Source organism: Leiobunum rupestre, chromosome 2, assembly GCF_980474605.1.
Source record: "Leiobunum rupestre chromosome 2, qqLeiRupe1.1.hap1, whole genome shotgun sequence".
In the NCBI taxonomy this organism is placed as follows: Eukaryota; Metazoa; Arthropoda; class Arachnida; order Opiliones; family Sclerosomatidae; genus Leiobunum; species Leiobunum rupestre.
The window spans coordinates 72456854-72475220 of NC_143385.1; positions in this window are offsets into that span (position 1 = coordinate 72456854).

Consider the following 18367-nt stretch of genomic DNA (forward strand, 5'->3'; position numbering starts at 1 on the left):
TTTGGTCAAAATCGGGCGTAATGTAAACCTATATGAGATATTAAATTTCTCAAACTGAGACGTTGCACTACCCATTCAATTTGCCATGGCAAACGAAAATGTTTTTGACCACTTAAAACAAAAATAAGATTTTTTCCTTATTTTAACCAAGCATTCTTACAATTTTACCCCTAAAATGTTCCAATGTACCCAAACTTGATGACATTTACCTAAATGTGGTTCAAATTACCCCTTACGTGGTTTTCAATTTTTGTTTTAAATTTTCGTGCCTACGACTCTGTGAAACCTAGAAAATCCCATGCTTTTTTAAATGGAGATTTTTTGTTTTAAGTGGTCAAAACATTTTCGGTTGCCATGTCAATTCGAATGGGTAGTGCAACGTCTCCGTTTGGGAAATTTCATATCTCATATAGGTCTACATTACGCCCGATTTTGAACAAAATCGGAAATAAACACCTCGGGTACTTGGCTTCTTCTCAGTGGAAACCGCTATAAATGGAATTAACTTGTCATCAAAGTTGGGCGTGGTCTAATCTATAGTTGGTTACCATGGAGCTCATTTTTTCGGAGTTCAAGGAATCATGTGCAGGCCCTGATTCCCCTATTCCGAATCACAGGATTCTGGGCGGGATTCCTAAATTTTTCCGGAATTAAAGAATCCTTTTCCGATCTGGAATCATAACCGAATCACGGAATCTTACAGGGTATCAAATTCGAATCATTGAATCATAACCGAATCACTGAATCATAACCGAATCACGGAATCTTACAGGGTATCAAATTCGAATCATTGAATCATAACCGAATCACGGAATCTTACAGGGTATCAAATTCGAATCATTGAATCATAACCGAATCACGGAATCTTACAGGGTATCAAATTCGAATCATATCAGGAATCTCGAATCATACCAGAATCGTGTAATCACCTGGGGAATCAAACTCTAGTGCAGATGGAATCTTTTCCGGTTATTCATGGAGGATATGAATCAGAATCGCGCCACTGAATCTTGCTTCTTCGTTTTTTTTCTTTTGTTTGCTACGTAGTTTACAAATCCATAATGAGGTCGGTGTGGGGATGGGACATTAGCCTTCCAAGGCCGGTGGGGATGGTGGGGAGCGCGTATGTCTTCCGAGAGAGTTGAAGTTTTACCCAACGTTTTTTTAGATAGAGTCATTTTAAAGGGCAACGCAAGTGGTCATGCAGGGAGGGAACTAGGTTTTCTTCAACAAGCCGTAAGTAGGTTTTCCAAGGATGATTTTATACAGCGCGAAAGCCTTATTCTCCTTGGTGTAGCCACGTGGCGCAATTTCGCTCTCATTCGCGAATTTTTCGATTTTCTTCGCTGAGTTAGCTCGCAATCAACGAACCCAGGAATTTAGGCCTAGCTAAATTTATTTATTATGGAGAAAAGAACTGGGTTAGTTTCCGAGAGTTGGACTTTGATATTTTCGATTTAACAATGTTTTGGAATAAAAATTATTTGTGAATTGAATATTTTTAATAATGGAAGTTGAAACATTAGGCCTTGGACACGGTAAATCTCTGCCGCTAGCCTCACATTGGATTAAGAAAATTCAACACCACACACACTCCTATATACCGTCTCCCTTAACAATTTCCCTATCATTATACCCCGACAGAATATTTATCTTTTTTTATTACATTTATTTTGTAGAAGTTTAGGATCCGATTTGTCGGTAAGCACGGAGACTTCACTTTCCTCGGCCATTTTCGCGACTAAAGAATGCATGGATTTTGCGTAAAAACCGAGAGAGGCGCATTTATACAAAATAAATTCGGCAAATATGGTTCTGTTTTTTTTACAGAGGGAAAGGCTATGGCAGATAGCGCATGCGCAGTCGTTCTTTTTACCTATAAGATAATTTACCCCCCTGCATGGTCACTTGCGTTGCCCTTTAAAGGGATGCGCAAACTAATTTGCAGAAAAATGGTAAAAGTTAGGTGTAGTGGCAATACGTAGTGAACGCTGATGCTGGTGGAGGGATACAAAACATCATTATCAGACCAGAATTCTAATCTAATTCTGATCAGACTGATAATTTCAAATGCTGCAACGTAGGTTACGGACCCATTGAAATGCAAAATATTGCATTTTCTGTTCCCTTTAAATATAAGTCCAGAAATAACCTTAATCAGAATCAACTAAGAGTATGAAGGAACAATTAGGATATACGGAATTTAGATAAAATTGTGATTATGTGGAATCTTAGCAGAATCTTGAAATCAAGCAGAATCAATGGTTTTTTGAAGGAATCCATGGAATCGAAGGTGAAATCAGAAAAGTCTTATTTGGATTACGAAAGAATCAGAATTTAATCATGGAATCACAGAATCAAATAGAATATATGATTTTTGGAATCAGCAAGAATCAACTCCCGAATCTTGTACACTTTTTTCTTAAGTGGCGGACACCTCGTGGTAAACGCTATGCGCGAGGCAGTTATTTCAAATCTAGGGGACGAGGTGTATTATCTTTTGTTGTAGATACAATAGAGACCAGTGGAATAATAAGTCGTCTGCTTAAATTACCTCTAGCTCTGTCATGCCCATTGAATTGGGAATAATACTGCTAAAATTACAATTACGATTTCGGTTGCCATGGTTACGCGGGACCTGTTCTGATCAGACGGTACGAAATTCATCTTTATAATTAGGCGGTAGCGCCATCTATATTTTGTAAAGTTATATGGCTAAAAATAAATAATTATTAGCTAACTCACCGTAACTTGAGTTAAAAAGGATCGTGTTGACAGCATAAAATTATTTTTAAACAACTTCAAAGGTTTGTTTGTTACGAGTAATCATACATTTCAATTTCACATCAGATTCGCCAAAAAATTCAATCGCACTAGAGACAGATGCCACCACGGTAGAACGATAAAGTTGATAAAGTCTCCTTATTGAACGAAATTGGTCCCGCGCCAGCCAGATTTAGTTGTACCTCTATTTATTCCCAACTCAATGGTAATGCCACAAGCGGCGAAAGAATCTTAGATCCAAATTGTTTCAAACGGCAGTTCAATTACTGGGCGCCTTTTACTTAAAGACTATCGGTTCTGGTAGTATGTCATTTCCTCTCTCATGTTTCTTCAAAACCTAAGTAGTCTTTGCTTTCTAAAAACTCCCCATCGAAACCATATAAATCCGCAAACAGGGTTAGTACAATTCATGAAAAGGATTGGCTGGAGCTGATATCAGGAGTAGCTACTTCATTTATACTCAGATTTTTCAAAAGCGACAAACATTCAGAACTTAAAGGTACTTTCAAGGAGGGTATGAGGGATCGGAAGTCAATTCAAAAAACGTCACTGAAACGTACGATGAACGGCTTCTGAATGACGTATTTTAAATGGACTTTCACCCCCCACAGCTCTCCATTGAAAGTTCCTTTAATTAAATTCAAACTTTCAGATCGGTTTACATGACTGAACTTGACAGCATGTATACACTCGGAAAATAGTCTTACCAGAAAGTTGATTTATAGGACATCTAAAGTGGTGAAACAATACCTGCTCAGACTGCACTGCGACACTAAAGCTAGAAATTTCCACTAAATTATAGGGGAACCGTTTGTACAGTCCCGATCAAAAGTTTATGGAAGTTTTCTCTTGGCAGCCATTTTATTTCTATTTTAGGTAGAGAGCCGAATGAGGGCTTCTATGAAAGAATACCCCCACGAAAATAATATGCAGTGACAATTAATGCCCTACCACAATTAGGGCGCGAGCAAAGCCGGAAATAGCCAAACCCCATAACTTTACAACCACAAATCCGATTTGAAAATTGAAACCTATTGAGAAGGAGAGCTCTGTAAACCTTTCTACTTGAAAGCCAAAAACGCCACAGATAGAATAGTTTAAATTAGTTTTAGCATTATTCTGAATTTTCAAAGAAAAATTAAGGTGATAATTTAAACTAAAACACTGTAGTGTTTAATATATTTAAAAAAAATTGATACGAAAGCAATATATTAGGAAGTAGTTCAGATTTTAAGAAAAGGGGTTATGAAAATAATTTTAACCGAATCAAACATCGTTCATGTTTCCAAGCACGGCCAAGACACATTTTTGATATTTGACATTGTGGTACGATATATTTAACATTTAAGGTCATGCAATATATTAGAAGGCCAGCACCGGATTCACTAAAGTGAGGGCCATCAATAAGATCAGTAAATGACCAGAATATTATCGAAACAATTTGGTAATATTTGACGTCATCGAATCTCAAATGCCGATTATGCCGTCGCACAATTAGATCTACGTCTGGTAAACCAACGGCTATTATTTTAGTAAACAAACCGGTTTGAACAACCAAGGCTTAGGAACTAAAACTAACTACAATATTGTGTGATTAATTTGCAAATTAATGAAGTTCTCGGAGACTCACTTTCTAAAATAAATTTGCATTGTCAAATAAAAGAAGCAGGTTTATTGGAAAAAATAGTTGAAATTCTTTTTGAGCTTTTATGGGGCATCTACAAGGTTGGAGTCTTTGCAGATTCTTTTGAGCCTAGGCCTAACTCTTCTGGGCTTGATATGGGTTTTAATAACGCTGGTGGAATATCCCACTTCGACGACTTGTTCCATTTTCGGAAAGCGATCACTTATTGGTCATTTTCCCCAACCTTTCATTTTTCTAAACTACTCATTACTACTTATTGCACGGACGGGCTCAAGAAAAATGGGTTAGAAGCTCAAAGATTCAACCAGCAGTAGATTCCTAAAAGACTGGTGTCAGATCGACTGGGGTTTGAGTCTGTAGATAGACGGCTAAGAGAAATACAATAAATTTTTTATCATTAAATTTAATAATTAAAATCGTATCAATAAATTAAAATGGCTTGTATTTGTCTTCAAACTCATTTTACTTCTAAAAGGTCATTTATTAACTTTTGCCACTTGTTATTAAAGTTTCTCGCCTCACGGATAAAACACAATTGACAGTTCAATGAAAACAATTTGGTTCAACGAAGAATATTGTTTGCCAGATTTAAGGCTGTGTCCGGTGTTTTGGGGTAGGTTTTTGGGAGCCCATATCTCTGAAACGAAGCACTTTAGGACCCATGTTTGTACGACATTTTTTACTCATAGAGACCCATAGAACGCATATAGAAAGTTTCGGTACTCTTATCCGTAACACCCTGTATAGAATGGACTAATTAATTAGTCCGTGGCTCTGCTGAAAATGAGAAAATGACGTTGAGCAGTATTTTTTTTGTTGTGATTCACTGGTAAATGGAACACTTTTTAGTATAATAATGTGGTAGGGCCCCTATGAAACAATGAAAACAATAATATCCGTAAAATTATATATATATATATTATTATTGTTTTACCCACAGAAATTTGTCATAACAAACTACTAGTTCAATGAAATCCAAATCCTGTTCGTGTTTCTTTTTGATAGTTTTCTATTTAGTGCACCACTTTGCTGCACACGTTTCGTATTTGGAATAAATATCAGGCATTTGATGAACCTCGTACCTGTTTCATTATCAAAAATTATTTTAAAAAAAAATCCATTACTTAAATATTGTCTAAACAAAAAACCATATATATGACTTGTGCTACATGTATGGAGTAGTATCGCTGTGTAGCTTTGAGCTAAGGCCGCTTTTTTAGGGCAGTTTTTATCTATAGGAAAAAGTGTGGATGACGTTGACATACGTCACGCCAATATTATAAAATTATTAAATTAGTCCCTCACTGTCCCTGTATAAAATTTGTCAGTCACTCACAAAAGTTGATAACTAAACCATGAAATATTTAAACAAAAGAAAGAAAAAGTACTTACAAATTAACAAAGTATGTTTTAGCCACAAAAAACGACAAAACGAAACAGGGTTATACGCACTCATTATAATGCAGCCATAAATAGAAGAAAAATGAGAAAAGCTACCGTTGCGGTGCGCGATACACGCTTGCGCCGGCTTTATGGGGTTTCAATCGTGAGCCCGGGGAACCCAATGAAAACGAATGACGGGATAAAAGCCTGGTTTTCACTTGGCGGAAAATCACCGACAGAAAGTTCGACGTCGGCGATATGGTTTTCGACGTTTCGCTCACTGTCGGCGTTTTAGCATTTTCACTTGGCGTTTTTTTAGGGCGGAAATAAAGCGATTTCTTTCTGGCAGCGAGTTCGTCGGTTTTCGTCTGATTGTGGAGATTTAAGCCTAGGCCTAAAAATGGATGATTTATCTGATCATAATAGTGAACTATTGATTAAAGCTCATGTAAACATTTTAAATTTAATGTTATTTTACATGATCTATCGTGTTCAAAGAAATATGAGTTATGAAAGATCGGTTTGTGTGAAAGAAACATACTGGAAAAGAAGGCAACAAGGGTATCATGAAAAAAAAACACGTTAAAAAAATTCACAGGAAAGCATTAACCATCCCCCCTGACGTCACAGTCACCTTTCGAAAATGGTTTTTGATTGGTTGAAAAAGAGCGAAATCGCCCAACTGAGCGAAAAAAATAGAAATGAAAATCGCCACACAAAACCGAAAACCGACGGAATTTTCGCCCGGCGTCGACGGAAATTTTCGCCCATTTTCCGTCGACGCCGGGCTTTTTCGCCCAAAAACCGCCAAGTGAAAACCAGGCTTTACTCTCCACTAATTGAACTACAACCTCGAAGGCAGTATTGCCAATGTTTGTGAGTAGAAATTCCGTCGGAAATTCCCTCTATTTTCTTCAAGTTTTACTATGAAAGTTTAGGAATTGTTTTTAATAGAAACATTTTTGATGCCCCCAATTCTCATGTTGCTCTAAGCAATTCCTTATCTTGTTTAATGGTTAATCCAGCCCTGATGGTACATGGTCATTTTACATTGAGCTTGAAACACTAGGTAAGGTGCCAAGACTAGTATACCTTAAGTACATTAATTATGATATCCATACTGAATAGTTTCACGGTTAATATATGTGAAATAAAAGAATTAAGTTTAAAAAGAACCCGCGAGTTAAAGATAAAAATAATGAAATTTTTATTTTTAACTCGAGTGTTGTTCTTAGATAAATTAATTCTGGTAGGATTTTACTTAATTTATCTGGTGCTATTCTAATTATTCATGCACCAAAAGATACTTTTTGGATAACGTAGGACTTATGACGAAAAAGAAAAAGGTTAAAGCAAATTCTTAGCAGGGATATCCGCACTCATAACGGAATCCAAGGAAAAAAACACATCATGTAGTAAACTAAGTTTGGCCCCATACTAAAAAAAGGTAGGCCTATGGGACATCTATAACGCAACCTAGAGGACAGCACCAAGCCTTAAGCTTGTTTTCCACTAGCGCGCGTCATAATGTTATTTTCTTTACGCGCGTAAAAACGTTTGAACGTTTCAAAGCTGAGAAACGCGTCGTTGCGCGCGCCAGTGGAAAACAAGCATTACACATCAAATATCGTCAACCCGATATTTGTACTTTAACAAAACTAAGCCACGTTCACACTAGAGCCTAAAACCCAGTTTAGGTCGGTTAGAATGCCAGTTTTGACTGCCGAAGATAATTCTTGGTTCACACGTTGCGAAATCGCTTCACCCCGGTTCGCTCATAGAGAAGACTTAACGCCATTTCAAATTATGACCAAAAATGTATCACAAAACAATTAGTTAATCATGTATACTATACATACAGTAATATTATTTGACATTATTTAGCATTTTATTCCTATAATTTTGAAAAATACGAGCAATTTTACTTTCCCGCCTTGTCGTTTTGAAAGCGATTCTAAGCGAACCGATTTGGACGAGTTGCTTCGCGAACCAACACGAAGCGATTTCTCACGCTGGTTTTGAAAACTAGTTATAAAAAAGGAAGCGATTGTAGGGGTAAGTGTGAACCTTGCTTATGTTTACTACATGTGTTATTTCCTTGGATTCTTATGAGTGCGGATATACCTGCTAAGAATTTGCTTCAACCTTTTTCTTTTTCGTCATTAGTCCTACGTTATCCAAAATGTATCTTTTGATGCCTAAATATTTAGAATAGCACCAATAGTTTAGCGGATTGTACCTTAATTAATTTATTCCTTACATTAATTGCTACAACAATTTAATTAAAACCATATTTTGCGGGATTTTTTAAGGCCTACACTTATGAACTTTTTTAAAGCTGTCGCTTGCTTTTCTGCTTCAACCGCTTCTCTTAATTTCCTTCTTATAAAAAGAACCAGAATGCTTCTTTTTCTCTGACATCTTAATTCAATTCAACGTGACTCTAATTAATATATATCTAACTAAAACTAATAAGTGGCCTTCTGCGCGTGCGCGTAAAATGGAAGAGACTAACTGTAACCACGGACACACGACAGATTAAATCGTACCGATAGACTAATTTGAAATAGCCATCGAAAACGATTTAAATGCATTTTAGAATATTAAATGCAGGTTCATAAGAGCCTAAAAAACCCATAGCATTCTTGAAGATGGCATGCTAGTTTATTTATCATAAAGCTGGATAAACGACAATGAAATAGCAAGCAAGTACATGTACATTGAAGTACTGTATTACTTTGGGCTTCCTTCTATTCTTGTAGTATGGCCCAACCAATTTTTCTTCTTCATATTATATACCCTGGTTTATAAAGAAAATACAAGATAAATGCTTTATCCGTCAGAATCATCCACTGTAATTTTATGGTTTATTTACTATTTTAAAGTAAATAGTAGCGAAAAAACGTTTATGTTGGACGATTTTTATTTCTAATTAGCTAAAGATTTTTCAAAAATTATGTTATGCTTTCATTAAAATTTTTATAAACAAATCCAATTCTTGGTAAACCAAAAAGGCGCAAAACTCAATTTCGGCGCCCTTCAGCCGCCCCTGCCTCAGTTGACTCGACCAAAACGGTCCCAAAGAATGAAATATCATTGAAGAAGTCCTGTACCTTCCTCCAAGTGAAGGGAGCCAGGCTCGTCTTATCAGGATTGTCGGTGAGGCCAACCTCCCTACACCAGCATTCCACACAGATGAGAGCTTTTCTTATCATAGCCGAAATGGTTCCTGGGAATTACATCGACGGTGTAACCAAAGCCGCCCCTGTTTAGCCTCACCAAGAGTTCGTCCACAACCAGACACCACAGCATGGGTGAGAGAACACCCCCTTGGGGGCAGCCCTGGCTAGTGGTGACCCTCAGTGATTCGCCAAGCAAGGAGGCCGTCACGACCCGATCAGTCAACATAGAATCAATCCATAGACACAACGTATCATTGATACCGTAACGCTTAGCGCGTCGCCGTTAAAACAAAACCACGTAACTTGAGATACGTGGTTTTGTAAAAATTGTCATATTTAGATTCTACACCCCAATTTAAATATATAACATTCAAAACATTAATAGGTTGCAATTGAATTTCTTTTGTTAAGTCGAGAAAACATTTAAAGTATCTTTAATATTCACAACGCATTTCGCGCAAAAGCACGTATCTTAATTGCTTATTTTCAGCTCCTAATTCACTTCATGACGCAAAACCACGTATCTCTAAAAATTCCCCTTTAGCAAAATATTTTTAAATTAAAATCCTCATAAATTCAATATTGAAACGAAATTATTTAACTATAAAATTAACTCACATGTAAAAACCTAGCACGCGATTTCACAAGTCCCTGCAAAATTAAAAATCGATTTTTCTCAAAAAGGCCACCGAAAAGATACGTGGTTTTGTTTTAACGACGACGAGCAGCCCTATGACAGCCTTGGATACTTTATCAAAAGTCCCCTCGATGTCCAGAAAAACAGCTTACGCTATATCTTTGAACTCAAGGGCACGTTCAAGGCAACTAATCATGCCATGAAGTGTAGTCTCGGTGGATTTGCCTTTGTGATCAGGGCCGGCTCAAGACATTTTTCTCACCCGGGCAAGGGGGATTTTTGGCGCCCCTCTTATTTTGAGACTAAATAAAACTACCCCCCCCCCCGTAAAAACATGTCCATGTTCTAAATCTACCGTTTTCATAACAATAAATAATCCCTATAATCACTTTCTAAATACTTTGTGTAAACATATTTAATACCTTCTTTCTGGTACATGGTCATTTTACATGGAGCTTGAAATACTAGGTAAGGTGGCAAGACTAGTATATCTTAAGTTAATTAATAATAATGTCCATACTGAATAGTATCACGGTTAATGTATGTGAAATAAAAGAATTAAGTTTACGAAGAACCCGCGAGTTAAAGATAAAAATAATGGATATTTTTATTTTTAACTCACGGGTTGTGCTTAGTAAACTTAATTCTTTTATTCCTTACATTAATTGCTTTAACAACTTAATTAAAACACTTTTTGCGGGATTTTTTAAGGCCTACACCATATGTAACATAATAACTCATAAGTATGCCATAAAAGCATTTTCACTAATGAAACCTTGTTCACGGGATATGACGTTAATTACATCACTTACAATTCCGTGACGAAATAAGCGTCATCAACTTTACTGATTGGAAACGGAAATTAGTGAGAATTCCTCGCGCGTTATAAATAAATAAATAAATAATAATCAGCTAGGCTAATACCCAAGGCACCACCCAAGGCCTAAGTCATCGAGCGACTTTTAAAGCCTTTTTAATTCAGGTGGCCGGGTTACAATGCGTTTCTGGCTTTGCCCATGTCAAGCTTAGCTCGTGCCTCGCGATCACATGATTTCATTTCCATGGTAACCTTTTCAATGTATGTTCCGCGTTAAACAAGGTCTCATTGAATTTTTTTCAATGGAAATGTTATACAGAGGCATACTTATGAGTAATTATGTTACATATGCCTACACTCAGTGCCGTAACTAGCCTTTCATGTGCCCTGTGCAAGGACTTTATTGTATAGAAATCACAGGAATTCAATTTATGGGCCCCCATATGGGTCGTGGGCCCTGTGCGGCCGCACCTGTCGCACCTGCCTTGTTTCGGCACTGCCTACACTTATGAACATTTTTAAAGCTGTCGCTTGCTTTTCTGCTTCAATGACTTCTCTTCATTTCCTTTTTTTATATAAAGAACCAGAATGCTTCTTTTTCTCGGACATCTTAATTCAATTCAACGTGACTCTAATTAATATCTATTTAACTGAAACTAATAAATGGCTTTCTGCGCGTGCGCGTAAAATAGATGAGACTAACTGTAACCACGGCCACACGACAGAGTAAATCGTACCTATAGACTGCTTTGGAACTAGCCATCGAAAACGATTTAAATGTATTTTAGAATATTAAATGCAGGTTCATAATAGCCTGAGAAACAAATAGAATTCTTGAAGATGGCTAGTTTATTTATCATAAAGCTGGATAAACGACAACGAAATAGCAAGCAAGTACATTGAAGTACTGTATTACTTTGGGCTTCCTTCTATTCTTGTGGCCCTAAATGGGTGTGCAATAACTGGTGACTTTACCGGGGAGTTGGGGTCCGGCTCTTGTAACCCATAATGGCGGTGGCGCACTGGGAGATGTTAGTTCTGATCAAATGGTCCTACCTCCACCTCCGACTTCGGTCAGGATTGGGCTGGAAACTGAGCTTCGGCTCAGGCGAACGGAGAGGGCCCGTGCAAACTGGCCACCTCGGTGGATTGGGTAGCCTGCTGTGGGGTGGCGGGCCTCCGTATGCGGGCACGGGGGTCCTGTTTCCCGGCTTTTTGGAGCACACCGGGATCTACGGTGCCAGCTGTGCCGGGCTATGTGGACCGCTGTGTTCCCATCGTTCCACTTTAGGAGCTCTCTCCAAAGGGTATGACTCTTTACCTACGTAGGTAGGGTGTCGGCTGGAGTTGCTACAGCATCCACTCTTAATCCCACAGATGTGTGCGAAGTGAGAATTGGTCCACCCATTGCTGCACCTTTTGCTGGGTTGAGTGGTTTGCGTCAAAGGTGCGACCATCAGTAGTAGAGTACTGCTACCCATGCTGGATTTGTCACCTGTCCGGGCTTGGGGACGCTGGCGTAGAGCAATATGATGATAGGCCCCCGGTGGTATGGCCCCTGTTGCTAGGTACACCGGGCTAAAAATTCTGGCACACTTCTATTCTGGTAGTATCGCCCAACTACTTTTTCTTCTTAATAGTATATACCCTGGTTTATAATGAAAATACCAGGATAATGCTTCATCCGTCAGAAATATCCACCGTAATTTTATGGTTTATTTACTATTGTAAAATAAATAGTCGCAAAAAAACGTTCATCGACGATGTTGGACATTTTGGTTGGGAAAATGATTTGTATTTCTAATTAGCTAAAGATTTTTCAAATTATGTTATGCTTTCATTAAAAATTTTATAAACAAATCCAATTCTTGGTAAACCAATAAGGCGCACAACTCAATTTCGGCGCCCCTCTCAAACCGGCGCCCTGGGCAGTTGCCCGGGTTGCCCGGCCCTTGAGCCGCCCCTGTTTGTGATAGGCATACTGAGCATCAGAGAGGGGTGTAACTGTAACACTAAGAACCTTCTCTCTAATATGTCTATCAAGAAATTTCTCCAGAATTTTTAGGAGAAATGAAGTTAGACTGATTGGTCTAAATGCCTTTGCCTCGAGATAGCTAGTTTTCCCGGGTTTAGGAATAAAGATAACCTTTGAATGTTTCCAGTAGCCCGGTTTATGCCCAAGAGCAATACAGAGCCTGTAGATTCTACACAACACAGGACAGATTATTAATTACCTCCTGCAATAGAAAGATAAAATTCCATCCGACCCAGAAACCTTAATTGTGGAGCTTAAATGACTTTATAGCCCACACAAGCTTGAAGTGAGTGACGACTTGTTTTGAAACATCCCAATCTACCTTTTTAGTTCTTTCGAACCGAAGGGGAAGATCGTAAGAGTTATCTGTACCATGACTTTAGAGTCTGGAAAGTGAACGTCCATCACATGCTTTAGTGTCTCATTTCCAGAGCTGGAGTAACTACCATCCTTCAACTTAATAGTATCCAGATATTTTGTATTGTCATGTGCCATAATTTTCATTAGTTTGGCCGTTCTGGGAATATCAGAGATACTCTCACAAAAATCCCTCTAGGAAGCCTTAAGTGATTGTCTGCTTATAGGCTGACCAATCACCCGACCTCTTAGCTCTATTGAAAAGCTTGCGAGTAGTTTTGCGAAGTCTACCAATCTCATTATTCCGCCAAGGAACTAACCTTGGCTGGTTGGTAGATTTTGCCGGACAGTTTTGGTGGTAGTAGTCGATTATGAACTGTTGCGTTTGATTCATTGACGGGAGCTATTCTAGACTTTACCCTTAGTGGCATCTAGGATTGCGAGTTTCGGTAACTACCTGAGCAGGTTTGACCAAAACCGAAAAACATATTGGCCTATGATCCGACAGCGACGGCTAATTAGACACATGCCATTGTGTCACAGAGGGTAAAACATTTTCTATGCACAAAGTTAAAAAAATTACCCTGTAACAATAGTAATTCAATTAGAAAGGGAAACTCAAAAATTGACATTTTATTCGATACCGAAGGTAATTGTAAAGAGGATCACCACAAAGGCCTAATTTGATAAACTTTGCCAACTTCTTTTCGTAGATATTCTTGTCGTAATTTGCTGTTTTATTTAAATGACCCGGGTTTTGTTTAGAGCTCGGTTTAGAGCCCATAACGATATTAATTTAAAAAAATTAAAGCATAAATCTAATTTTCGTACGTTTTGTCGCTTCGATGAGGATGATGAGATTACCAATAAAATGGCTACCTATTGGAGACCATTAGGTGCAAACTATAATAATAATTTTATTAGTCAGGAAAAGAAAGTGAAATACACTTATTGAGCCCTGAAACACGAAATATACGAACAAGAGAAAACAATATGAAGGAAAGTGACATACAATATGGGTATACAGCAGATAGAAAATTATATATATATATATATATATATTATGTTGAGTTCATGACAACTTGACAAGCCTTTATTAACAAAATTCAAAATTCGGCTATAAAATTAATGGTTTGAAATAGTCAAAAATACTATTACAGGGTTGCCACAAAATTTTCAGATTCAAATTCCCTGACTATTCCCTGTTTTCCCTGACCATTTTAAGAGATTTTCCCTGACTTATTAAGGCCAAATTTTTTCTTTTATATTTTACTTTTATATTTTAATAAATTTAGATGGCCTTATATTTCAGTAAAAAGGTTATTGCAATGTTAAAAAAATTAGCCAAACTTTCAAGGAAATAAATGATAATCGTGGAATTTGTCATACATCTAGAGTTAAATTACCTTCAAAAAGTGCCCAGATAAAATTGAATTCCCTGACGTTTCCCTGGATTTTTACCAATTCTTAAAATTCCCTGACATTTCCCTGACTTTTTAGGCCCATTTTTAAATTCCCTGACTTTTCCCTGATTTCCCTGACGTGTGGCAACCCTGTATTATTATATAACTATACCATTTAACACTAGTAAAAATGTAATACTATAATGGATCTAATTTATGGGTAAACGATTAATGCTTACCTGAATTTTAATCCACAAAGGAATTTTATAAAAAGGCAGACGAGCCCTGCCAGCCTAAGAGGAATGTTTACAGACAGCTCTCCCGCTCGGCTGTCTTCCCACCGCGGAGTTTCTGAGGTACGCGACGCCTGTTTATTTTCGTTGTAGATCGTTCGCTGGGATCCAGCTACGTCACACACCGGGAAAACACCCTGTTTTCTCCCCGTTTTCTTCTCAGCAGATATCTCTTTTTTTTTTTTTGCTCGTTATGAGCCATTGTGACGGGTGGGACAATACAGTCCGCTCGTCCACTTGATTAATCAGGTGCGAGATATGTGTTACGGCCACGCCAACGGGGGGATAATTGGGGATATCGTTGGGACACCCGTGGCGGAAGTATGACAACCACCCGTTGGGGGATTAGTGGTCGTCCTCACACGGCCTTCCACAAACTCTGCCTCCCGGACGCCTGAGATTACAGGAGTGAGCCACTACTCCCGGCATATCTTTATTCCCGACCCCGCGGTTCGTGCTATCGTCGCAAGAGCCATTGTCTTCTGCTTAAAAATTCTACTAAAAGTCACCAACAGATGGTGTCTAAAGACTACGGCCTGCGGAAAGGACTACTAAAATGGGCGCTCTTAGTCACGTGCCTTCCTCGGTGTCTGCTAGGTGTCAATTCCGTATTTTATGTTAGGCTTAGACGCCCCGAAATTTATCTAGACCTTTATATACATGTCTTATATCTATGGTTAGGACTCTTAGGAGATGCCAATAAATAATTGCTCCTGATTTCCAGGTTCCGACCACGTCAATTAAGATATGAAAATCGATAACTTTGAAACTTTACTATCTCAATTTTCATATTCTTACTATAGGTGGTTTTTTTCGCCTGTTCTGGGTTTTTTGAGCAGGTTAAAAAGTGTAGCCATATGACGTCATTTTACTTCAATTCTGTCTTGACGAAAAAAACGAGTTGAAGTAAGAAGGGCGTAGTTAAAGGTTATTTACAAAAAGCTTGCCTCATGTCAGGGATATGCTAAGTTCTATGGGATATGTGAAGAGTTCTAAACGAGTCATGTTTTCGTTTAAGCAGACGACAAAGCTAGATTACTCCCTCTACACCTCTTTTCGAGGAGGAGTAAAAAGTGTAACCTTAGAACTCTGGAACAAGCGAACAAAATTCGGGACAGGGTTAATCCATAGATATAAGAAATGTATATAAAGGTCTAGATAAATTTCGGGGCGTCTAAGCCTAACATAAAATACGGAGTTGACACTTAGCAGACAACGAGGAAGGCACGTGACCAAGAGCTCGAGCTCTCTTAGCATTTTAGTACTAAGTGCTTGACCTTTCCGCAGGCCGTAGTCTTTAGACACCATCTGTTGGTGACCTTTAGTATCATTTTTAAGCAGGAGACAATGGCTCTCGCGACGATAGCACGAGCTTTCTTACCGATAGATAGCGCCTTATAAGGATAGCCTGCAGAAATTACGCGTTTCTGCTAGCTGTCACCTCCGTATTCACTCCCTTTGAAATATTTTATCTAGACCTTTATATACGTTTCCTATATCTATGATTGTCAGCCACAATAGTATATCAGGTATAACTATACAGGAATAGTTCTCTCTAATACATTTGACTATACTACGAGTTGAAGAGGTTTGTTTCAAACGAGGCTGCCAGATATTTTTGCCATCCCCTCAATTTTACCCCCTTTACCGATACAAATCCGGAACAAGATTACTTGTCGGCTTTTGGCGAATTTAATATTTTTGCAACGGTTTGTTTTAATATAACATTTGAAATTGAAATAATCGTGGTCAGTATCTTAATGGCTATGGAACTTCCTGGTTAATTGTTGGAAATAAATACCGATAGATAGCACTTTATAAGGATAGCCTGCAGAAATTACGCGTTTCTGCTAGCTGTCACCTCCGTATTAACTCCCTTTGAAATATTTTATCTAGACCTTTATATACGTTTCTTATATCTATGGGTTAATCTTACCCCGAGAACAGGGCTGCGTTCAGAAACGCTCACCGGTGAGTCCGCTGAGTCACCGCTGACGCCGGTGTTTTACTGAACGGCATTTTAATTTCGGGTATTGACGTCACGATAGTCATCGGTGAGACACCGAAGTCACCGAAAGCGATAGTCGGTTTTTCCGATGACTGACGTCATTACTGACGTAAAACTACTATTAATGCTACGCTATTTTAAAAAACACCGATGACTGAATAAAAGCGTTCAGCAACTTACGACGTCATTATGACGAAAAAGCTCATCGGTGGAAAATATAAATCCATCGGGTTTTTTCCGTTGACTGTTTCTGAACCCACCCCAGGCGAATAAAACGTTTTAGGGTAAAAAGTTTACACTTTTTGTCCCCGGACAAGCGAAAAAAAACCCCTATTAAATTAAGATTGAAATGCTTTTTGATAAACGTCCATAAGGTAGCAGGGAGCTGTTTTATTTATTTATTTATTTATTTATTAACAGAAAAATATCTACCAAGCCAGCAAGGCTTTTGTGTAGATTTCAAATACATATGCGTGAAACAGATACAATAGGATAAACTCATAGAAATCTCATAGGTAACTAGAATGCTGCCGCCTACGGCCGAGCTTGTCGCCAATTCATTTTGAACCTTCAGCCAATGAGAGGCCGTAGAGTGGTTCCGCCAAGAAGGATAATAATCCTCCTTGGTTCCGCTACTATCGCGGGCGATAGGTGACGTCATTCTCTTTGGTGACATTAAATTCTTGGCAGAACCACTCTTTGAGCTCTGATTGGCTGAGATCTGGCTATCATCTGCCACGGCGTTTGGACCATTTGCCAGTTACACGGCAGCATTCTAGTTACCTATGAGATTTCTATGGATAAACTATACAGAAGGTGAGATCATAACGCGCGGTTAAAATGCTCATTTAAAAGTGCACGGAATTTAGGGAGGGAGGGTTCGGATACAATAGATTGGGGAAGGGCATTCCAGTCATTGATTACAGAATTAGAGAATGAGTTTAAACGAACAGTTGTGCTTGCCCTGGGTTTTGATAATTTATAAGAGTGGCCTCTAGTACGAGAACCCTCATTTAAAACAAAAAAATCAGAAAAGTTGTGCACGAGACTTTTATGGAAAAAATTGTGTAAAAGCCATAAGTTAGTTATTTTGTGGCGAATAATGACTGGAAGAATGGACAGGGATTTTAAGCGCGACGGGGCTGGTAGCTTATCAATTTTAGTAGCTAATTTGGTAAAACGGTTTTGAGCCTTTTGCAATGCCAATTGGTCAGAAGCTAAATGAGGGGTCCAAATTGGGGAACAAAAATCGAAAATCGGGAGAACTAGGGCATTATACAAAGTTTTAATTAATTTTGGGGAACGGAAGTTTAGATTACTGCGGACACATCCCGCAATTGAACGGACACGCTTAGTGACTTTATTGGAGTGGCTGCAGAATTTCAGGGCGGGGTCCACAATAATACCGAGGTCACGCTCCGAAAGGGTGGTCTTAAGGGGATTGCCAGTGATGGAGTAGATAAAAATAGGGTTCTTGGGACCTAAGTGAAGAACCGCACACTTAGCATCGTTAAAAGAAAGGCCATGATCACCAGCCCAAACCACAACAGCGTCCAAATCCGCCTGAAGCTCCCGGTAATTAGCTTGAGAACCAATCTTATGATAGAGCTTAGAATCATCCGCAAACAACAGAACAACCGCGACAAGAACAGACTCAGGCATAGAGTTCAAATCCAAATCAAATCCACTTTATTTTTAAACTTGCGGGAGTATTTTAAATTAAAATAGACGGCAAAAAAAAAAGTTTTTCGCAGTGCTGCCGGATTATATTTCTAGAAATGAAAAAAATTTCCAGCGTCGTCAAATGAAATTTATAATAATGC